The sequence below is a fragment of the Lichenostomus cassidix genome, chromosome 3 (genome assembly GCF_008360975.1).
Source record: "Lichenostomus cassidix isolate B80296 chromosome 3, HeHo_3.0, whole genome shotgun sequence".
Lineage (NCBI taxonomy): Eukaryota > Metazoa > Chordata > Aves > Passeriformes > Meliphagidae > Lichenostomus > Lichenostomus cassidix.
In genome coordinates, this window is record NC_139483.1 from 91,592,772 (window position 1) to 91,617,339 (window position 24,568).

A 24,568-nucleotide genomic window follows, 5' to 3' on the forward strand; every position below is an offset into this window, starting at 1 on the left:
CCTGTCCGTTCTCTAGGGAGTTACTCCTGAGCAAAACAATGCTTTAATCAGAACCTAATAAAATTACATTTGCTTTGCATTCACAGTGCACAGACATAAAAGGCTACTCAAAATGCCATGCAACACCGAATCAGGGTTATGGTTTTAAAAGGCTTATATAAAGACAGAAAAAGACACCAGCAGTATGAACAATATTATGGAGAGTAAATCTAATGTTATGGGGGTAAGTTTTTTATCTTGACTTTCATTCATACAATTGTATTGTCAAATTTTAAAAAAGTAGTGCAAGATATGCAGGGAAAAGGGCATTATGAAGACATCTTTGACATCTGCGAACACAAGCTTTGGGAAGGGCCTTTTATAATCTTACTGTATAAGACTGAAATTTACAGTTGTTAAAGCCCCTGTGCAGTGAAAATGCTCCCTCGTTTGGTAGTTCTAGATATGCCAGTACTAGCCGAGATGAAAACACAGTTATGCATCAATAGACCACAGGCGTTTAAAGGAATATACAAATTGCCTAAATGTTTTATTTAAAATTTTCTCTGCCAGGTTTTCTTTGCCTTCAGATTTGTTCTTAAGTTTCAATACTTCTGACATCATTTGTTTCACTATTAACCTAACTGATTATAATAGTGTTTATTCCCAAAAGAAGACTTCTTAAAGAGAATCAAAATTATTCCACATTTTTTACTTAGACTGAAATAAGGGAACACTCATTTTTTAAATAAATGTACATGACCTGGCTTGCAGAAAAATTCACCACTGTTTGGAGAACATAGAGAAAAGCTCACTGACCTAGGCTTAAGTAAGACTTGAGGTTATGGTTAAGAGGTAACCACAGTTTTTTGTATATTCTTTATGTTTAATTTCAGAGTCTTCTTCCATTGCATTTACTTATGTTAATTAAAAAAAAAAAAAGGGAAGCTCCTTCTTCTAGTTTATTTCTTTGTATTTTGAGCTGTGAGATAAGCACTTTGGATTTGCTTCAGGACTACCTATAATCATAAGATTATAAAACAAATTCTATTGATTGAGTCATTTGTCACATTTATTGCACTTCAAAGCAAGCCAGTAAACTGAGATTAAAGTTCTATGTGCACAAACCAACACAAGATTCTCAAAGAAGTTGATATTTAGATAACTAAATGAATGGTAGATAATATTGATTTGTAAGGTATTTGTACTATATGTCATATATATTGGTTTTCAATTCTGATCTAAGTATTTTCTTGTTACCGCTTTGTGGATAACATCAAGGTTTTGTGGGTTTTTTAAAGGATAAACTTCAAGAGTTCCTGTGGATAATTCAGAATAGTTGAATATGTCCATTGAGAACTCTAATATTTTCTTTTATACTGATTGTATTTGGTATGTAAGTTATGGAAAGTACTTAAAGTCCATTGTATACTTTTTTAAGTGGCAAATTCTAGTACAGTCTTAAGAGCTGGTAAATTGGTTTTGTAAGGTTGTTCAACACTTTAAGATTTCTGGATAAAAGGTTATATCTTGCAATAACTGTTGTCTGACTTTTCATAAATCCATGTTAGAAATACTAAAGTTATTTTAAGAGAAGTCCTAAAACAGTGGTAATCTTCAGGGGGAAGAAAAGTTGTGGTGGATTTTGTTAGAGAGTTCCCATTTTAACAATCATATGTCTGCATTTTATAACAAGTTATTTTTCATCCAATGTTACACTGCTCACTTTTTTTTCACCTTTCCAAATTTATCAGCAAGTTTATTTTTTAGAGAGAAAAGAGGATTATAATTCTGTTTAAAATGACTCATAGTAAACCAGCTGACAGAAATAAAAGGAACAAATATAGAATGTTATTTGTGTCAGCTGAGAAATGTCTCAAATAATTGAATTTGCTTCATGAATTCCCTTTAGATAACTGAAGTCCTTGCATAAATCTTCTGAAATTGAGTAGTTTTACTGTCTACTTATATACTCAGTAGAATATACATACTTTGTGGTGGTGCAGGTCAGTGTGGGCAATCACTGGAAGAAAAGCAGACTCACCAATGAGCAGCAAGAGAGTTTTGGGAGCCAAATACTGGGGAGACCATAAGCCTGGGTTGGGTACTAGAGAGATCAGCATGTTTGAGAGTTCACTGCTGGAGCGACCAAGGCAGGAGTGGTGGGTGAACCTTGACTAGCCAGTCAAGGGAACAGAACTACCCAGCCACTCTCTCACTCTCACCTCAGCAAGATGGAGGGGGAAAATAAGCCAGAAAATTCCATGGTCCAGACACTTTTCAATTACTATGAAGTAAAACAAACTCAACTTGGGGAAGATTAATTTCACATACTTAAAAGCAGAGCAGGATAGCAAGAAACAAAGACAAAACCAGAAGTACATTTCCAGAAGTACCTTTACCATACTGCCCACTTTCCCCCCAGCTGCTTTTCACTTATCACTACTTCACTCTTAATTTTTCTGTCTCCTCCCTCTCTCCTTGACAAGTGGCTCAGGGGGATAGGTTATGGGAGTTGTGATCAGTTAATAACACTTCACCTCTGCAGCACTTTCACCCTTATGCTGTTCCCTTAGTCCAGTGTGGGATCTCCCCCAAGGGACACATTCCTTCATCAGCCTTTTCCTATGCCATATAGAATTTGGTTTTCCCCTTCATTTGTTTCTTGAAGAAAAAAACCAAATCAAATTAAAAGAAAAAAAAACTATTAGGCACTTTATTTCTTGGCCAAATATACTATTTTTTTTCTTTTTAAGCAATATATGGATGCCATGCTTGCTGCTATCTAACACTGAATACATTGTCTCACATAAAATTATTGTTGCAGACAACATTTTGAATTTTATCATCAATAACAGCATCATATTCATAAATATTTAAGAATGAAAGCTCAGGATATGCACTTTCCAAAGTACCAACAAAAGCCAGAAACAAACCCTGCTGCTTATGGTACCCTGAAGAAATCAGATTCTTAGAAATTTAAACAAGCTTATAAATTAGTCTTTATCAGGGACACCAAAACCAAAATATTATATTGTTAGAATATTAAGTGGATTTCAATTATACTAATATCTACTTGTAGAGAACATTACAATATAGGGAGATATGCTATTTTAGGTATGACATAACTTTCACTTTTGAGTTAGGGAGGTAGTAGATTAAAAATATAGATAATTTCTCCCGCATTAGAGAAAATCTCGAGTTGCTGCATTTTATTTTATAGTCTTGGCTGCACTGACTGTTTCTCCACTTATTATTCTTGTTTACTTTTTCTTGACTTTTCTTCAAATCAGGTCATGGAAAGATATTGATAATGGTGCCTTTCTTGTACTTCTAGATAATAAGGTTAGGTATGAATTTATGTGTGACTTTTTCATGTACCATTAAGTTCATCTGAGATGTTCTTCAAACCATATACTTCAGCTGATTTGAAACAGAATGATATTTTTTACCTTTGTGGATTAGTAGCCTTCATTCATGTTCTGCATGAGTGATACTTCACTGGGAGCATAGTCCTTGGCTTCTCTGGCTAATAGTTCCACCCTACAGGTACTAGGAAAGCTGGTAAACAGGGATAAGTTTTGAAAATTAATACTGGTGTCAGAAATCGATGGTAATATCTGATTCTCATTTATTTTTAACTTTATAATGCTTTTATATTTTCAGTAAAAACAAAATAAAGCAATATTGTCTTTGGATGGTTTTTTTACTTGATACACAATCTATTGGGTCATTCTCATGCTACTGCTCTCTCTTTTGCTCTGCAGTAAAAAAAAAGGGCAGGAACAACAGATTTATACACTTCATTTTCATCTTCTTACTTTTCATCTTCTTGTCCTATCTTCGGCTCATACTGTGTCTGCCTAAGAAGTTAAAGCCAGAAATTCATAAACTGATGTTTGTATCAGGTATAAATATATTATTTTCCTGTTGTGAAATAAGGAAATTCTACTAAAGAAAGATGTTAAGAGTTGACAACCACCGTTTAACACAGAGAAATAAAGGGACTATTCACCTGGGAAATTCACCTGGGAAATCATCCCACTCTACATTATACTTGTACATGCTGATATCCAATGTCATCCACAGAAGTATTTCCTCAGTATTTGTCATCCATGCAGATGTAAGTTAGTGTGCTGCTGTTAAAGATTAACTTTTGGCAAAGGTCATGTACAGTTGATAGTATTGTTGAAGAACTGTCTCACTACGTATTTTAGCATGTACATGTAGTAAGATGTACTTGTGCCGGTAGAAGATTCTTTTGCAGAGGCTGACATGCAAAGGTTTTTTTTTTTTTAATCCTCATATTAATTTTATTTTCTTTGAAGGGATAGTATGGTAAAACAGAGTTTGATTTCTCTTAAATATAGATTTTCACACAGAGAATTATTTTGGTTAATTTATTGTAATATATTTTACATAATTATTTTTTAAATTAAATAAAACTAATACAGATTTTCTAAATAACATGATACTGAAATAGCCATACCTATCCTGTGAATCAAAAGCTAGGATGTCAATACCATGCATGACAAAGAGATGAAGTTTTTTTTTTTATATAAATCTCAAAGGATAATGGAACTTCTTTGATTTTGGAAGCTTTTTTTCCACCTACCTCTAAATGTCACTTCATCAGTTTTCTATCTACTGCAATTTTCTTGGATAAGCTCACATAGGTATTCTTTTACTTTGGGTGCCATTGGACATAGTTTGGATGGTTTTACTAAGTCATAAATCTGTATGGAAACTATACTCCAACACAGGGCTGTTAGCAGGTATTTTTAAAAGAATTCTTTAATATAAAATTTAGCTGTTTTCTTCTTTTAGTGTGTAAGAATAGATAGCCAAACTTTTGAAGAAAACCCTGGTTTCTAACTAATTTCTAGAAATTTTGACCTGGAAATCTCAACTTCTTGATTATTTTTTAAAATTCTTTCTTTCTAGCAACTGTTTAGACATGATTTCCTGATTCATATTTCCTGACTGTAATACGAAATAGAAGACATCTTTAATTCCCATGGAAATAATACTCTCCAGAGTGAAAGTACAGACAGCTGGAGAGAGAGAAAGAAAGGAAGGGAGAACAAAGTGTTATTTTTGTACATAAAAAATAACTCTCCTCTCTGGTAAAACACTAACAATTATATTGACTGCATTTCAAAAATCCTTTTCTTAATCAAAATCACTTATTTTTAAAACTGTTGAGTAAAACAAGAACACATTCATTATCAGGAAAGGAAAATGCTACTCCTCCCCTCAAATCCCCCAAAATCGGAAAATAAGTACTGTGAGGTTCTGACAGGCAAGCAATTAATTCTACTTAGACAACCAGTGTGCTTTACAGGAAAGGGAATATTTTAAAAAGTAATAAGCATTAATGCTTGATTTCTTTTTTGCTTTAATCATCACAGATATTAAACTGGGAAAAGCTCAGTGGTAATTATGTTATCAAGTTCAGATAATGAAACATAAACAGGATTGAAAAGTTCTTCTTACGAACAGAATGAAAGTAACACTGGGAAATGTACAGCAGAGGATTTAGAAAAATCAGTGATAAGACAGGAATGTGAATATTCCAGAAACAGACAAATGCTACTAACCTGAAATTAGAGGTAAAAGAAATTAAGGTCAGGATTAGCATCATTTGCACCTTTAAAGAGTTACTGGACCCATTCATTAAAATCTACATGCTATATATGTTAGCAAAAAATCCAAGAACCATAAATGAGATGAAAAATCTAGTTTCATGAAAAATATTCAATTTATTGCACAAATATCTAAATGTAATATTGTTTTGCTTAAACTCTCTGACTTAAATAGGTGATGAAATAAGTACCTAAGACTGGAAAAAGGCAGGTACAATATCTGTCCCTAGAAAAAGAGGAAAAAATCTCTAGGTAATAATAAGGTAGGCAGCTTTTGTTATTAGAATTAATGGGGCAAGAATAACAAGAGGAACTATTAATAAACATTTGTACAATAGTGATGACATCAGTATGAAGCAATATGGAATTATCAGAAATAGATCACATTAAACTGCTGTGTTATATAAAAGAATCAAAGACCTTATTGTTATTGAAGAACTCTAGAGAGAAGCCTTTCATACATCATGTCTGTTACATCTGAACTTTGGCAATGTTTTGTGTAACAACCCAGCAGCCTTAAAAGCAAGGCAAGGTCCTGTAAATAATGTCATTATACATTGAATATGAAACTGTCTATTAAAGAAGAAAAGCATATTGGTTAGAAACCTTAAAATTTTTATACACACCAAGCAAATGAGCAGAAATTTTGCTAGAATTATTTGATTTAAATTATTACCTTTTGGAGAAGTCATTGATTTGATGTGTATCCCATTTCACTAGTTTTCAGCTCTTAATCATGCAACTGCTTATGAACCTGTAAGAAGAGAGCTGAGGATGAAATTAGCCTGTAAAAATTTAAAGTGAAACAATTATTTACCACACTATACAATGATGTAGTAAAATAAACTATATAGCACTGACTAAAACATTATTTTGGTAGTCTACTATTTGAGAGTTGGAATTTTAATGAGTTTAGTAACTTTTGCAGTTTAAAAATCTGGGTTTAATTTGTTGAAATAAATCTAATTAATAAACTCCCTCCTCACTCTGTTGTATTACCTATGAATGATATGCACAAAACAACATCAAAAATATTGGTCTTTTAAATTTTATCACTGCTGCACTCCCTCAACTGTGTTCTCTAAAACTTGCCAGTCATTCAGAAAATTAACTAACTCTTTGTTGTCTTATATTTAGTCTAAGAAGGTGTCTATTAATTGTCTTATACTAGGTCAATCATTCTTTTCCAAGAGGAAAAGAATAAGATAGTGAAGGTTGTTTGCTCATAAGGGGTCTGGTTGTCATTGTGTTACTTTATAAAAATGTTCTTGTAAATTTATATTTGTATCAAGAGGAACTAGGCCAGGAGGATTTCATAGCTTTGTTTTTAGCAGATTTTTCTTTCTTCAAACTCTTTAGATAGGATTCAAATCTGAAATAGCACATTTAAATACTGTTTTCATTTCAGAAATACAGATATTCTAAGGTATGACCATCAAGGTCCCTGCATACTATTTCAATGTTGAGCAACAAAAATTTATCAAATACCTTCAGAAGGGTAACAAATACCTTCAGAAGGGTAGAAATATGTTTACTTTGGTCATATGTTTGCATTGGACATCTCTAACTAAAACAAAAAATATATTTAAACTCTTCAGCTGGTGGACCAAGTTTATTATTGGCCAGTAAGCGCCCTGACCTAAAAACCTAAAAAAAAAAGGGATTTAGCATTTTTAACTGTCTTGCTGAACAACAGCTATGGAACAAAAATAGAAAGTACTCATAAATTGAATATAGAGTTCAAGAAGAGAAATTTTTTTGTTTTTCATACAAATGAAGGGAAGGTCTGCAGAAGGATAGAGTCAAGTTCTTTCTGTGCTTCCCAGTGACAAGACCAGAGGCAATGGGCTCAAAGTGAAATAAGAGAGGTTCTCTCTGAACACCAGGAAATTTTTTCCCTGTGAGTGTAACCAAGCACTGACACAGCTTGCCCATCTGCTGACTTTTAAAATATCAATTCTTGGAGATGCTGAGTGTTTAAAGATCATCCTGGGCAACTGGCTGTAGGTGACCTTGCTTGAGCAGGGTCATTGGACCACATGATCATCAGAGGTTGTCATGCTTTAAGCCTAGCCAGCAGCTCAGCCCCACACAAACACTCTCTCACTTCCTCACAGTGGGATGAAGAGAGAATCAGAAGACTAAAAATGACAAACCCATTGGTCGAGATAAAGACAGTGTAAAAGGTAAAGCAAAGGCCACACTTGCATGCAAAACAACCCAAGGAGTTCATTCATCTCTTCCCATGGGTGGGCAGGTGTTTAATCATCCCCAGGAAAGTAGGGCTCCATCATGCATAATGGTGACTTGGGAAGACCAACACACTCCCCCTTCCTCTTCTTTCCCAGATATTTTTGTTGTGCCAAACATGCATACAGGTCTTTTCCATTTATGGAATGATTTCTATTTAATCATTCCACAGCTCTATGATTTATTTTATTGAAAACCTACATTATTTTGCAAAAATTTTAATATATATACAGGATCATGCTTCAATACTTCAGTTATCCTCTGCCTGTGATGGTCAGAATCTTTAGCTGCAAATGAAAACTCTCTAGTTTTAGTAAAGAGTTGCAGATATTTTAACTCCAGCAAGTAAACCTGTTGAGATAATTGTCTAGAGACAATTAAAATTATGTTTAAGAGAAGGCAGAAAGAGCTCTTTAGAAAGAAGAAAAAAATTTTGATTTTACTATATTATGATTTCTCACAAGTCAAGACTGCCATATCTTTTCACTGATCAAGCTGTATCTGAATAAACTGAATACAGAAGACATTTAAATCCATATAGGGGTCAATCCCTGTACCTAAGTCAGTCTAACAACAATCCTAGACTTTTGTGACCACTACAAGACTAACAACGTGCCTCCATTCAGCAGTGTGAGCTGTGTTAATGTGGATAGTAAGACTTTCATGGAGAAATGTCCTCCAAATTCTTTAACAAGATATTCTGGACAGCACCTGAACTACCAACTGCACTCGGTTTAGTTTAGGGTAGTGGTTACTCAAACCATGGCAAATTTCAGTGACTGTAAGACTAGAAAGGAATATGTGATGTTCTAAATTAACCTTGTCCTTCCCAGGGTTCATAAAGTCTATATACATTCTGTCAAAACCAAACACTGGGCAAAACAAAACTTTTTACTTACTGTCAGTTGTAAATGAACCAAGAAAAAAAGTAGGTAGCAAAACATGCTGGAGAAGAAATTTCTTTCAATCACAAAAAGCAGATTAGGTGAAGAATGTGCTATGATCCCATGTAGACCAGATAAATCCTCCTACCTGCTGCAGAACAGGGTAGAAATCCACAAAAGCTCTGAAAAAATAAGTTGGGTCCCTTCTAAGATTGAAATTTATGAATAAATGCAACTCCCAGGTCTAATATGGGAATATTCAGATCACAGATTAAAAAATATAAATGTCTACATGTCAACTGTCCCAAAATTCCAGTTATAGTCAGGAGAGTTCAAGATGCTGGGTCTTCTTGTGCATGCACAGACTCTAAATGCCACTTTTCAAAATCTTAGGTAACTCGGCCAGCATGTGCACAGCTGCAGATCCCCTGTAGATGTGGTGCTATATCTGCCAACCACATGTGCCATGTCAGCTACTTCGGAGCATCACAGATACGCCTGTGTTTAGACAATTTTATTAAGTCTTTTACTCACATACTAAGTGTTGTTTTGTGTACCTCATATTTCTCCAAACCTGGAATAATTCTGTGTCCTTCTCTGAAGTGCAGTAGTTGTAGCAATTCCACCTCTTGTGTGTCTTGAATGCAAAAATTTGAGAAGAACTTTCAATAGTCTTATCAATATTGTGCCCACAGCCTCAAATTATCTCACATCACAGTCATTGCTACCTCTAGCAGTAGCAGAGGATGAAGTAATAAGATTCAGTTCAAAGAGCTGACTCAAGTAAATAGAGATTTTGTTTTCTTGATTGGTACTGTTGTTGATATAAGAAAACACCCCTAACATTATATTTCAAATATTCCATACTGAATTGCAGCATTACTTTTAAGCAGATGGTATGAAAAAATGTTTGCCATATTTCCATATGCAGAGATTTATACTTATGCATTCCCTCAGTGCAATGTGGGTGTAGATGTCAACTAAGATATGAATTATAGATCACTGATTAATGATTTTAAGAGACTTCTTACCAAGTCAGTGCATACTGATGACTTGATTAGATTTGCTAATGTACCTCGTTGTGTTCTTACTGGAAAGCTCCTGAATTTTGTCAGATTGTGAACTTTGAGTTTATTTTAAACCTTCGATATTATGACCTACAGTAATGTTGCTATTACAACTGAGATAAATGAACATGATATTTTGTTTTTCTTTGGTTTAGTTTAGAACTAAGATTTATTTACATGCCTCAGACTGAAGTTTTACAGGCCAGATGATTAGTGAAACTATCTGCAAATTTTTTCCACAAAAGTGCTGTAAAACAAGTGGAAAACTAGTTTGGGGGTCATATTAACTGTTCATGGGAAAATGTCATAAGGGAACACAGAAACATCTTTTGAATTCGTTACTGGTGATTCAATTTTTAATGTTATAAGTAGCTTCAAATAATTCCCAGACAGAAAGGATAACAAATGAGTTAAAGATTGAGTTATAATTCTAACTTCAAGATACAAGAACAATTGTCTATAACAGTGCAGAAAGAAGAAAAAGATATACTGTAGAAAAAGCTTACGCTAGGTGCTATGTATCAGAGGACACATGAATCAGGAGAGTAATGCTGCTGCAGAGAATGCAAATGCCATTGTGGAATGTGTAAGAGTACAACCTAAAGATAATCTTCAGCAGTGATAAAACTTCTGAGAAACTCTGTCACATTTTGGGACACCTATTACAGCTTGTGCATTTATAAGATGCAAACCAATTTTTAAAAGTTCAGAGGAGAGCAATGCAAATGATCCCTGTTCTAGAAATTTTGATTTTTGAGGAAAGACCAACCAAAGTAATTTAAAATACTCTAACAAACTAGAAATTAATGGGGTTCTTTTCTAGTTTTCAAATACATTAAACATTGGTTCAAGAAAGAATAAAATTTTCCTTTCCACTATGGGTTTAAGAAAAAGTACTGGGTTGCCACTGAAGCAAAGCAGATTAAGTTCTTTTTTACAGCATACCAAAATAGTCTTTAAGATGAAGAGGAAAAGAGTATTTTGCTGCCTCAAATAGGAAGGGTGTAATCTTTCCTCCATAACACTGAAAAGGACAATAGGTTAGGGTGGGGAAAAGACACATGGGATGACACACTGCAAATGTAGAAGATATTAGAGAAATGAACCTGTGGCTAATCTAGAGACTTGCTACTTCTTGTCCCCCATATATCTTCAAGAATGGAATACTATGAAGGACACAGCACCAAATGCTGGTTTAACAGCCAGGTGTCTATGGTAGGTTATCCGAGAAAAGCACCCTGTGCACTTTATGTAGGATGAAAAAACACAACTTACATGCAAAGCCAAATATTTATGGCTAGTGAAATTAAAGTTCTAAAAATCCAATCAAAGAATTATTATTAGTCATGTTATAATGTTATGGTCAAAACTATCTAATTTTGACAGCTCATTTCCAATAACTGTACAGTTAAAATTGATGTACAATTTTCTCTTTCCTCCGGTTTATGCACACCCTTCCTATTATCCTCTGGGTTCAAAGGAAGATAGAGGGCTTGAGCAAGTCATTAGCATCCCAAATTATGTCTCAAAAGAGCTTAATGCTGATGATTTCTTACTCCTCCCTCTAGAGATTTGGACTGATTTTTTCATGTCTTGTAATATGCATTACACTGTAACCTCCTTCTTCATGGGTTCAGCACAAAATTTTAAATCTACATAGACTATGAATGATATGGTTTACTTACTATGTTGGATATGTTTACCTCTTTTTCTCTGTTATCCTTGAAACAAATTACACTTAACTCTCAGGGTTGTTTTTCTTTAATAACCAGTACTTGATCATAGTTGAGAGGGACTGGGACCTCTGGATTCATCCATTGCTTTGTACTTTCAAGGCTTTTGCAACCATTTTATACTTGTACTTTTGGGGTACTCTGATAAATTCCTTTTTTATCTCTAATGGCCCTCAGCCTATGGTTTCCTGATATTACAGTTAACATTTATTAGAACAGCTTTGTCTGAAATAAATGTTTCATTAATAGTTAGTTCTATGAAAACAATTATATAGTGGAAGTCCCATATACTCACAGACACTTATACATATAATTATACAATGATCTGGTAACTGCTTGCCACCAGTATCTGGTAGTTAAAGAAATTATCCATGGTGCATTATCAGAACTACTCTACAATAGTAATTATAGCTAATTATAGTAGGAAAATGATTAAATATATTCTGAAGGTGTCTTTTAACACTATAATTCTGTTGTATGCTCTGTGCCATAATGATGGACTTCTGCCTCTAAGTTAATTATTCAAGTAAAAAAAAGGATATGTAGTAATGGGTTAATAATAAGGCAGTGTTCACTCCTATTCCAACTGAGATACTATTTAAAATGGGATTTAATATCTGTTGAAAGAGTTATGATAGCAGGAAAAAAGCTGTACAGCACGTGTTCAGCTACAGCAGGAATCCAGCACTGTCCAAGAAGGATTATGGTCTAATTTTACATTATTCTGTGACTAGCTGGGATGAAAATCTTATATAAGAGAGTTTTATTTGCAACAAAATGTTCTAAAATTGTCTAGAACTAAAGTGTAGGACTTTGTTTTTCTTTGCTTGTATTAGGACATTAAATTAGCACTGTCTTACAGATTGAACATAATTCCTATCTATTCTCATTAGAATGGTTACTCTATTTCCACAAATCAATGTCTCTATCACCTTCTGTGAACAGTGGGCACGTGCAACAGACATTTTTACAAAAAGTTTTGCAAAATGACTTATCTGTATTATTACAGTTAAAAACTGTAGCACTTTGTATTGATGTGTATGGCCTCTCACATCATTGCCTCAATGAGTGTGACAATGACATGGACATGCACTGCTCTAAGAGTGGCAATAGGCATTATGTCACTTCAGAGAAGCACACAATGTGTGCTAATCAGGATAAAATCCAAAAGTGTACTGGTGTCACCTGATATGAACTCTTAGGGAACAACAGCTAGATCACCCATCTGAAAGGATTGCAAAGACAACTCAGATACTCTCTGGAGTATCTGAATTGTTGACTGTGTGACAGCATTTTTCATCACATACTGTCACACCAGCTGTACAAAACAACCTACCAAAAATATGTCTGTACATATATATTTATAGGTTATACTTAATTGCATATATTTTAAGGCATTGATGGGTATAAGTCCTGTCTGATTTATACATCATAAAATATCCTGATTCCTTGAAAAATAATTTTACTATAGATTATAGTAATATAGCAAATATAGCAAAACCAATAAAAAATTAAAATCATTATTTATATTTATGAAACTTTGTTTATCTTTAACGGATATTTTGGAAACTAACATTAGACATAAATAGGAATTTCACTACCACTTACTTTGCATATTAATGCCAGTATTAATGGCAAGAATTTTTAAAGCTTCAAAGTGTCAACAGTTAGTTGTCATAGATAATATTTTCCAGTCACAAGCAAATATAAATCATTCCTGATACTCATGGTAAAAGAGCAGTGATGAACTGTGTATAATTTAGCTTCTTTTTCACTCTGTCACTCTGATAAGTCTTGTCTTTGTAAAACTTATTATCTTTGAGATCCCTGTTGAGTCCCTGTCTATGAGATTCTTATGGCACAAGAGGATTTGATTCACACTTTTCAATATTTAAGAGGTACTTTCAAGACACAAAGGGAAATCACTTATCAGAAATGAGAAAAAAATCCGAGGAATTACAAAAGTATTTCTCTCAACAGCCACAAAATATATTCATGTAAAAAAAAAATAAAACTCTACAAACTTTTTTTTAAAAAGAAATCTTGCTATTGTTATTTTATAGACTATGCTGCCTGAAAATGTGGGAAATTGTAGTTTGTAGAAAAATGCAGATATTTGCAAATTTATTAGTGTGCACTGTTCTCAGATCTGTCAAATAAATATGATTGAGTGTATTCTATATAATACTAATTCAAATTGGCAAATAGTTTATATAATTAAAGGAGGTAAGTGACAGAAAAATGTTGTTTGCATTGTCTATTTCAAGAAAGCAAGTAGTAGCAATTACACTCAAATACTTGCAGAGTGAGAGAGAATTTGCAAAATACCCAAACACAGCATACAGTAAAAAAAAAAAAAATTAAAAAGATCATAAAGAAGTCAATATGTAGGTTTTTGTTAGGTCCAGATTTAAATTTCTTGAGCATATGAAAAAATAGTTACATTTTTAAGCACTCACCAGTTACAAAGAAATTTGAAAATCTTCTGGAATTTTCTGTAATGTATAAGGAAACATTTTCTACCAGAATTCATAGAAGACAGAAATTCATCCAGAAATCCTTAATGCTTTCTCTATCTCATTGCAGAAACTTCAAATTCTCAATTGGATTCCAAATGTTGTAAAAGTATTGAGTAATCAAATAGTGAGAGATTGTTAGAAAAGACAAAAGAATTAAGAACTCATAGTTTTGAATGGACAAATATGTTTAATACCTCACAAATTTATGAGATATTTTTAATTCATCCTCTGAATCCTTTCAAAGAAGAAAGGGGATTAACTGAGGTCAGATTACAGGGAGAATGTAAATCATTATGATCTCATATATTGTGAGTGGAAATGATCCCAGTGATAGCACTGAAATCATTAATATGAAGGTTCATTTTGCAGCAGTAGCTCATTTAGTGCACCTAGAATTGCTCCTGTTATTTATTCAAGGATAAAGTGATGTGAAATATTTCTTTGCAAAATGTGTTGGCTACAGAAAGCATTGGAATTGTTGGGAAAAGGTATTATTATGATAACCTGTTGTATAAAAAACTGAGGATAGGTTTTCAGTTGCAAAAATCAAAGGAAAACCTATTTATGGTTAATATTTTTTAGTCAAAAATTGAAACTATAAAGTGGTTAAACCCTATGAAGCCTGAAAAAGATTAATAGTGCTCTTTCATCAAGTATTAATCAGGTTTGTCTTTTCTACACAGAACAGATTTTTTAGGTGTAATCTGCAAGGTTGAAATTAGTAACTAAATTTGAGGCTAAAAATAGTTTTTTGGCTTTCAGAATACTGATCCACAGAAGAAATATACCTCTTTCCTTTGATTCCTGGAGAATTCTTTGGAAAGAGGATTGATAGAAGGTGTTCGGAATCATTTAGAGTCATGAATATAATTTTCAATCAGTTAGACTGAAATGCTTCAAAATGAGGTAAGAGATGGAAAAATTATACCACTTTTAGTTATTTGTAGAAGAGAAAAGATGTAATAGCTGTATAAGATTTTATTGTCCCTCAGTCTGAATTTAAAATCTTCTACACAAATAAAATCTGAGCTAGGCAGAATGTATTTTATCACACGTAATAGAGCCTGTATCTGATTATTTGCACATTTGTACAGGGGTGGCACTTGTCATGGAGTCAGTGGGAACCATTTCCATCACTCATCCAAAATCCTCTGACCATGGGAGTCCCCCTTTTCCACCAGTGTGGATAGCACATGTGCTGGTACCAGACATTGTACCACGGAACATGAGCATGGGAAAAAACCTATGGCCACACAGCAACCACCTCCACCTGTTTTAGGGCTGCCACTGCACTGGATTAGAGACCCTCTGGAATAATCTATATATTCCACTTATTAGCATAATGGCATATAGATAATCTTTTTCACAGGCACAAATCTAACAGGTTTATTAATGTGTTTTGTCATAAAGCCTACATCACACCTTTTCCTTTTTCAGTTTCCTGCTGGTTAATACTACACAGGAGAAAATCACAGAATCATAGAGTCATTGAATGGTCTGGATTGAAAGGGACCTAGAAGACCACATACTTCCAAACACCCTGCCAAGGGCAGGGACACCTTTCACTAGACCACATTGCTAAGAGCCTCAGCCAACCTGGCCTTGAAGACATCCAGGGGTGGGTTTCAGTGCCTCATCACTCTCATAGTAAAGAATTTTTTTCTAATATCCAATCTAACATTAGCCTCTTTCAGTTTAAAGCTCTTCCTCCACGTCCTGTTACTATGTGCCCTTGTAAAAAGTCCTGCAACTTTCCTGTAGGATGCCCTCAATATTTTAAAACTTCAGTCATATCTCTAACAACTCCTGGTAGATGTGCTTGAGATCAAGATGAATGTATAGACTCATACCAAGTTTTCATGAATATCAGTGACAAGATAAATGACTGTTTATTTGTGGTCAAACAGAACAAAGACTATGACTTAACTATAATGCAATCATGTTGCTCAAAGAAAATATTTTTCTCAATGCTACTCCTTGTGAAGAAATCCTAGCACAAAATATAAAAATAGGTAACGAACACTTAAGAAAAATAAATGAAGGAGGTTGTCAATATATTTTAAGTTCTAAACAGAAGTAAAAGAATAAGCATTTCTGATTGTTTAGCTGCAACTTCCTCAAAATGAGCTTTTCTAGGTAACATTATTTCCTCTTTCATTCTTTTTCATACTCTTGTCCTTATCATTCTCCTTTGATCCATCTTACCATTTCCCATCCCAACATGTTATTTTATCCCTTCTCTTCCTCATGCCTTTATCTCACTTTCTTTTTTTTTTTTAATTCTTATTTCTCACTCATTGCAACAGTATATCTGAGGTCATGGCATTCAAGTTGATTGATTTTCAAATATAAGAGAATTGTAAAATTAAATTAAACTCCAATTTTTTTTCAGAATCGTAACCAGAGCCTTTGTCAAGTTACCTATGGAGAATGCAAACATACCAACAAATAAACAAACAAGCAAAAAAAATAAAACTCACAAACACAAAACCAAAACTGATATCAAGGATTGCAACACTGAAACCAATGCATGCAGCACTAAAATTTGGAGGTTGGGAAAGAGAACAATGGACTTGGGTTCCTTTTCTAACTCCAACTTCTTTCCCCATCTTCAAATGAAAAGAACAAGGCAATTGACTCTTGCTCACACTATTCAGATGGTTTATGAACACACTCTGGGGAGAATTTCAAATGTGTTCTTCAGCGTCACCATAGAAAATGTTTTTTTCCCTGAAGCCTTCCTTGGTTGCTCATGGTAGCTGCGTGTGCAGTTGGCTACTTTGATGGTCTCTGTACTGTACCATGCAAGACAGTAAAGCTGAATGTCCAACCTTAGTTTAGAAATTCTGATAATTAGGCACCAAGCTGTGAGACAGAGCATTCTGGGCAGAGTTTGGTGAAATATCACAGCTTTTTAAAATGTTTCAAAATGCTTCAGGCACAAACTGAGGCTCTTACCTCTAAGAGGTTTTGAAACTTAGACCACTGCTTTTCTTAACCACGTGAAACCAAGCTGTTTGTAAGTGGTAAAGAAACAAGTGATAGAAAAGTTGGGTAAGATAGAATTGAAACAACATTTTAATTAAGCATGTTTAATTCTGAAAATATACCATTGCTATTTCAACTCTATTTTTAACATAGGCAGTAGTATAAAAGAAGATATTTATTTTTAAGGATTCAGCCTTGCTGAATTATTGCCAAAATTATGTACAGTGGAGTTCAGCCTTATTTTTTTTTTTTAGATTAAATTTAATGGGAAGGGATTGGTTTCTAGCAGCAACTCCCAGCCTATCTTGTGTAATTTATAAGTTTAAAAAAAAAAAGTGATCAAAAGAAAGTTCCCTGCATACAAATGTAATAGTCTGCTTTAAATATGAAAATCATGGATTTTTCATAATATAAGCTACCAAGTCCAACTTAGCAAGCAGGGAATTTGATTTCTAAGAACATCTATCAAAGGTGGGAGCATTAACTAAGTTAATATACCCTTTGACAATTAATAGATAATGTCTTTGTCTCATTAAAATAAAATTTTAGATTAAATTTAGTGAATACAAATGTCAGAAGCTGTACTTTTTTAGAATTCATGAAGTTCAAGTCAGAGAGAAAAGACTTAGTTATTACTTTAAAATATGTCTAAACCTAATAGTCAACTAATTTTTTTAAGTTAATTTTCTTTGATTTTGCTTAAGTGTGCACAATAAAATAACAATCAAACAGCAGCTAATACCTTCTCAAGTTTTTAAAGAAAACTTGTGTCTGGTAGTATAATCTGGAAAAAAAAATCTGTTGAGCTTATTTCAGTAGCTGTATCAGTGGAGCTCATAGAAACAGAATGTTTATATATAGCATACTTAACAAAAAATCTGCATCAATTTCAATGGGCATTTATTCTTTTTTTTTCTTTTTTAACCTTTTAATTGGAATATTTCCTAACCTTGCATGAAGTTCATCCCTTCTAGACTTAATGAAATGTATTCAGAGCACTCCCCATGTATTCCTTCTGTGTCCTGCTTGTGTAAGCCATCCAAACTATCCCTATGGATAGTGGGAGCTAGTGTTCTTTTGAAAAAAGAAATATTGCAGAAGCACAGAACTTCTCAGAGCCCCATTAGAGGAAAAGGTCAATCAACTGGTTCTTAGAAAGAAAGGCAAAGTGTCTTGTAACTGCTGCAGATGCTTCAGTTCAGCAATTTCTTAGAGGATGTACAGTTGTCTTTTAGAAAATCCTCGTAATTTGTTATGTCTCTGAGTTTGACAAGGTTACAATTCTTCTCCTTTGTATTCACCTTTTCTTTGTCTTTGTGTGTTTTGTGCTTGTAAGCTTTGATTTGGGTTGAGTTTATTTATTTATTTCCTACAGAATATACACCTTAAGAAAACTTAATAAATTTTCCCTATTATGTCCTTAAAAGTAATGAGTTTCTTTCCTTTTTTGGAGGGAAGCTTAAAAACAGATCTTTTATTGAGAACAAGATTTATTTCTGTCCCTTTTTTGGGGAATCAAAATATGCTCCCATCTCTGTGGAATGAGAATTTCTTGAAATGGTTCCAAAAATACACGAAAGGAGATAATATTTTTTTTCTTGGCTTCTCTTATCTACTGCAAAGAACAGAACAGTGAAGGAGAGATCTATAATCAAATTGCTGTCACTGAACACAAATTCAAAATATTTCAACGAGAAACGTTCTGCTGAAGGACTTTCATGTAGGTGATAGGATGTGAAGAGAGTCATTGAGGGAACTAGACTTCTAAGGGAGCTAAGAAGTTCAGATCTCAAGGTAATACTGTAATGTGCAAGAGCCCATGTGAAGATAATGCTCACAGGATTCTGATAAATCACTAGGTATTATTGACTACAGGACAGAGTTGAGTAGGCAGGTGCAGGGTTTAAAATGCAATATATACAGTTTATGCATTTTCTTTTTTTATCTTTGATTTACTATGCTTGAGGGATGGTTGAAAGAACTGGTGCTCTAGTAACCCCCAAGTTCCCATCTTTCTGACATAATCAAGTTTACTTCCCATAAACACGGGACTACTGAGATAAGGAGTATGCCACCTGTCCTTGTTTGTTGCAAGTACAAATTTTTCGGCATTATTAAGTTTGTGGAATTGTGGAAAGCTGTTCTATAAGATCTATAGACTGCCTTTTGGTTTTAATGTGTGTATAGAAACAATTTCTTTTGTGTTTTATGGCAGTAGCCACATTAAGTTCTAGCTGGGCTTTGGCCCTTCTAATTTTCTCCCAGCATAAATATATTGCATCCTTGTCATTCTCCTGACTTGTCTGTCTCTTCTTCCAAAGGGCATAAGCTCTCCCTTTTCTCCTGAGTTCCAGCCAAAGCTCTTTGTTCAGCTGGGCTGGCCAGTTGTTCAGCATCCCTGCCAACCCATCTTTTAGCACATAGTCATGGCTTGTTCCTGCCTCTGTAAGATTTCCTTCCTGAAGAATGTCAAGATTTTGTGTCCTCTTTTGCCCTTCAGGACTGTCTCCCAAGGGACTCTCAACCAGCCTCCTAAGCAGGCCAAAGTCTGCCCTGCAGAAATCCAAGGTAGCTGTCCTGCCGACCTACCTCTTTAGATCCCTGAGAACCAAAAACTTGCAACATTTCACTATCACCGTGCCCAAGATTGCCTCCAAGCACCACATTACCCACCAGCCCTTCTCTGTAAACAGATCCAACAGGGTGTCTTCCCTAGCTGGCTTCCTCACCAGCTGCACCATCTTTCCACAGGCAGAAAAGCCCTAATTCTTATGTGAACAGTCTCAGGCTTGCATGGTTTCTAGTACATCAATAACCCTTGCATGTTTGCTGTCACATGTCAGGTTCTATCATATCATAGAACATTATAGTTGCTTCTTAGCTGGTATGACAACAAACAAGTTTATGTTTTACTCTATGATGAGATATGACATTATCTGATGAGATCCCAGAAAACTTAAAATAATGCTTGCTAGGATTTATAACCTCTCTTATTGAGTTATATTTCATTTCAGCAGGTGATTTCACCTAATAGATCTTCTTGAAACATGTTTGTGAAATTAGAGGCATGTTGAAAGTTAATTAATAGCATTTTTAGGGCAAACAAATTATGTTAGACTTAGCTACAAAATGATAAATAATTTTCTCTTACAAATGTATCCACATCAAGTGCTTTATCTGCAAATTGTTATCTTTCTAAAGCTCTTCTTTCTCTCATCTTAATGATTATTCTGTCATCTCTCTCTCTCTCTGGTACATCAGCCTAAGATCCTAGGATCTCTAGGAAAGTCATACAGTGAGTCCCCCTGAACAGATTTCTGGGCATAGGAGGGAGAGCAAATTGATCAGGAATAGTAAGCATATGTTTACTAAGGGTAAGTCATAGGTGGTCAACTTGGTTGCCTTTTGTGATAATGGGGTGGGTTTGACCTTAGCTGGCTGCCATACCCAGCCGCTGCACTCTCACTCTCCATCAATGTGAGGAGAGGAAAAGAAGATGTAAAAGCTCATGGGCTGAGATACAGACATGAAGATCACTACTCAATTACTGTTATGGGGAAAAAAGATTTGATTTGGGGAAGATTACTGAATTTACTGCCAATTAATAACAGAGTAGGACAATGAGAATATAAAGACAAAACTAAAAATATATTCTCTGTATATCCAGCATCTCCTCAAGCTCAGTTTCATTCACTCATTCTTCTACCTCTTCCTGCTCTGATCATTGCAGGGGGTTAGGGACTGGGGGTTGCAGTCTCTTTATAACACTTCATCTCTGCTGCTCTTTCCCCCTTAGATTGTTCCCTTTCTACAGGACAGGATCCCTGCCATGAGAGACAGTTTTTCATTAACTGCTCCAGCATGAATCCTTCCTATGGAGTACTGTCCACCAAAACTAGACCATTTCAATGTGGGTCCTCCAAGAGCACAATTTGTGCAAGGAAACCTGCTCCTCTGCACAGGATGCAGTTCCTGTTGGGAGTCTGATTGTGCTTGGGCTCCCCAAGGGCTGCCCCTTCCTTCAGGATGTATCCACCTACTGCAGCATGTGGTTCTCCATGAGATGCAGTGTGTATTTGTGCTCCACTGTGGTTGTCCATGGGCTGCAGACAGAGAACACACATCACCATGGTCTCCCTTATGGACTGCAGGGGAATCTGTGCTCCAGGCAGGCCAGTCTCTGCATCAGCTTGTGGGGAGACTAGAGGCATAAATGAGAATGAGATAATCAGACTAAGTATAAAGATTTTTTTTTTCCATCTTGAAGCCAGTAAAGTCTTGGAACACGCTGTGAGGTCATGTAGTCTCTGGCCTTAGAGGTTTCTAAGACTTGCTTGGATGAAGCCCAGAGCAGTCTGGTCTGATTTCGTAACTGATACTGTTTGAATATATCTTTGAACTGTAGGACCTCCTGAGGCCACTTCTAGGCTGAATTCTTTGGTATACACATAAACGTCCTCTGATAGGTATAGATCTACTTATATTTTTATGTAACTTACATATGCGTATATGTCAAACTTAAATATGTGTATATGACATTTATACATATGTAAATAGGGGCAGGTAGACACCTACCATATATGTGATGAATAGTCCCCTGTATATATGACACATTACACTAACTGTCTGGGATATATCTTGTGTTATTTAGCTGCATTCCCACATCTTCTGGGTTCTAATTTTACACTAGAGAAGGTTCATAGAGATCTAATGGTATTAGGGTGGGGAAAAACATTACAGAGGAAGACATATTGGATATTTTCTTCTTTTCCCTAGAATGTTACTGCATAATCTACTACATGCACATCACTGAATTCTCTCTATTGCACAGGATGCATTGAGATTGCCATAGTCATCCTGAAGGTTTACTGTATACTTCTGCCCTTGACTTACAAGTTGGTGGTTTAAGAAATGAGCTGCAAACTGCTTGGCTATTACAGTAAACCAACACTTCCAAAACATTTATCAGTTCTTTGCTTGCTTCCTCTTTCCTTTCCAGTGAGCCTGACAAAAAAAGACAGAAAATCAGCAGTGTGTATTCTACTGTTCTTAAGTAACGTTACACAGAGTGGTGTAGCTAAAAATAGCCCAGCACATGCTCTCCTTCATCTTTCATACTGTGCACTGTAGAATAAATTATTTTCATTCTACCATTCCTTCATAAATAACTTTTTTTACCATATATGCTTATCCCATTCCCCTTACAGAATAATTGAAGAATGTGGAAAATTGTTTTATTTTAGGGTTTTTTTCCTCTCTGTTTTCATGTCTAAATATCTCTTGAAGACAGTGGGATTTTTTCCCCTGGTAGACTACAGAAACAACCATCATTGGCTGTGACTTAGGTAAGAGTGTAGTTCATGTAGCAGTAATGGAGAATTCAATGCCCTTTCAATATAGAAAGGAGTGTTAAGAAAGTCAGAAAAATATTTTTTATCAAGGTCTGTGGTGAAAGAACAAGGGGCAATAATTTCAAACTGAAAGATGGTAGATTTGAACATAAAGAAGGCATTTTTTTACAATGTGGGTGCTAAGACTCCAGAAAAGATTGCTTAGAGAAATTGAGGATATCACAACACTGGCAGTCTTCCAGGTCAGGCTGCCTGAGGCAGCCCCATCTAGTGAAAGATGTCCCTGCCTGTGGCAGAGGGGATGGACTAGATGATCCATCTTCGAAGGTCCCTTCCAGTCTAAACCATTTTATGATTCTATGATTCTATGAATGTTGCACCATCAGAACCCTTTAGAAAATAGGATCATAAAATTCAAATTTCATTTCATTATGATGCAGGTTCCACACACATGCACAAAATCAGATTTTTGCTGAGAATGTCTGACTAGAGTTCTCAGATACTTCTTTGTTCATTTTCTGTGCACCTTTTAAAAACATAACTGTCATTCAAGCAAGTTCAGTACAGAGTAGAATTATGTATTTCTGAGGGAAGAGACAGGTTAACCACATTTTCATCTTAGTTTTATTGTGTTTGCTGTTTATGATTACTTTACAAACCTTTTACCCTCTTTGTCTCTCCTCAGTTTTAATACCCTGCACAAATTTATTTATATGTTCATTGTCATTCCACTAATGTGCTTAGACTGCTTTCCAGATAATTAAGATAAGAAGTAAATTTGGGAAAAACAATAGCCTTGATATTACTAGATATTTATGGGCATTCAACCATTCCTAATGCAGACTCAGCAATCTTAAGCAAATTCTGGTTGCTTCAGATGTCTTCAAACACAAAGGAGTGCAGAATGCTGTACATTGCAAGTTATGTTTGAACAATGTTTGTATTCCCTGTCTTCTATTAGAAATTTTAAAAAAGAAACATGTCAAGAGTGATCTAATAATACTGTTTGAAATCCTGGTGCCTCTGAAGTCACTGCTATGCATAGCTATGAGAGCAATAGAAGGACACTTTAACAAAACCAGCTTTCTAAAATTTGGGAGATAAAACATCTGTGTTTCTGTTTTACAAGCTGATGTCTCACTTGCAAAGAATAATGGAACTTATCTGTGTAAAGCTTTGAGAAATGCCACATTACAACCTGTATGAAATTTTAGAATTATAACACACCTTCACAACAATCCAGCAGATAGACGTCTTTGAAGCTCATTGCCAGTATTAGAGTTATTAAAATTCATGTTGCTAGATATACTTTTCTCATTGAAAACCTAAACACTGTCATTAAGTTGTCTCATGCCCTAACACTGAAGCTAAAGCATAAATATCTTAATTTCTCTGATTAAGATTTACATCAACATTGAAACATTAGATGTCTGTAATGAGCTATGGCTTCACCCAAAGAACTAAGTTGGATTCCTTCTGTTGACTTCACTGACATTGGGTTAGACATTCTGTGTACTTATGCTATTCTCTTAAAATCGAGATGCAGTATGTAAGGGCCTTATCAGACAGAAAAATACCTTTGAGTAATCAGTATGTGAATATTGAGCTATTATGTTCCAAGATAATTTGGTTTGATTGCATCATTTCATAGAACAATGTCTAATGTTTCAGAGAATGATGAAAGAAGTTATGCACTAAAGCAGAAGAAAATAATTTGTGAGGGGGGAGTATTAAACATTCCTGCTATGTACTTTTTTCTAAAAACTAATAGCCAGTTAAAAATATGAATGCTATATTAATATTGCGAAAAAAAAGGTCATTTTTCAAAAAGCCATGTAAAATTCAAAGAATAATGTAGTTTCCAATGACAGTGCTGTCTAGGAATACCTGAAATGGTATCTAGAAATAAGTAATTTTAAGGATCTGTCCCAGGTTTCAGATGATATATTTCTCACCATCAGGCAAGAGCTATCAGAAGCCAGAAGCTTTAAGAATTACACCAAACTTTAGTAAAGAAACTTCAGAGTTATTTTTAAAAACCTTTCTCCTTTTTTGCAAGCCCTTTGCACCAGTAAATTAAATTATTGTGTCATTACATTCATTTGAAAAAAACAAAAATTCTTCTTTCTAAGTTTTTATTCAACTTAATGAA

The 24,568-nt window shown here is 34.7% G+C and overlaps 1 long non-coding RNA gene across 1 annotated transcript in view; it reads right to left on the reverse strand.

Annotated features, from left to right (window-relative positions):
* Positions 1-1,126: 1,126 nt before the first annotated feature.
* Positions 1,127-24,568, reverse strand: part of LOC146440214 (uncharacterized) — a 73,116-nt gene continuing 49,674 nt past the window's right edge. The window contains exons 2-4 of the long non-coding RNA XR_014851373.1: positions 6,301-6,378; positions 3,432-3,540; positions 1,127-2,643 (exon numbers count right to left, since the gene is read on the reverse strand). This is a non-coding gene — a long non-coding RNA (uncharacterized LOC146440214). The remainder of the gene's footprint in view (positions 2,644-3,431; positions 3,541-6,300; positions 6,379-24,568) is intronic.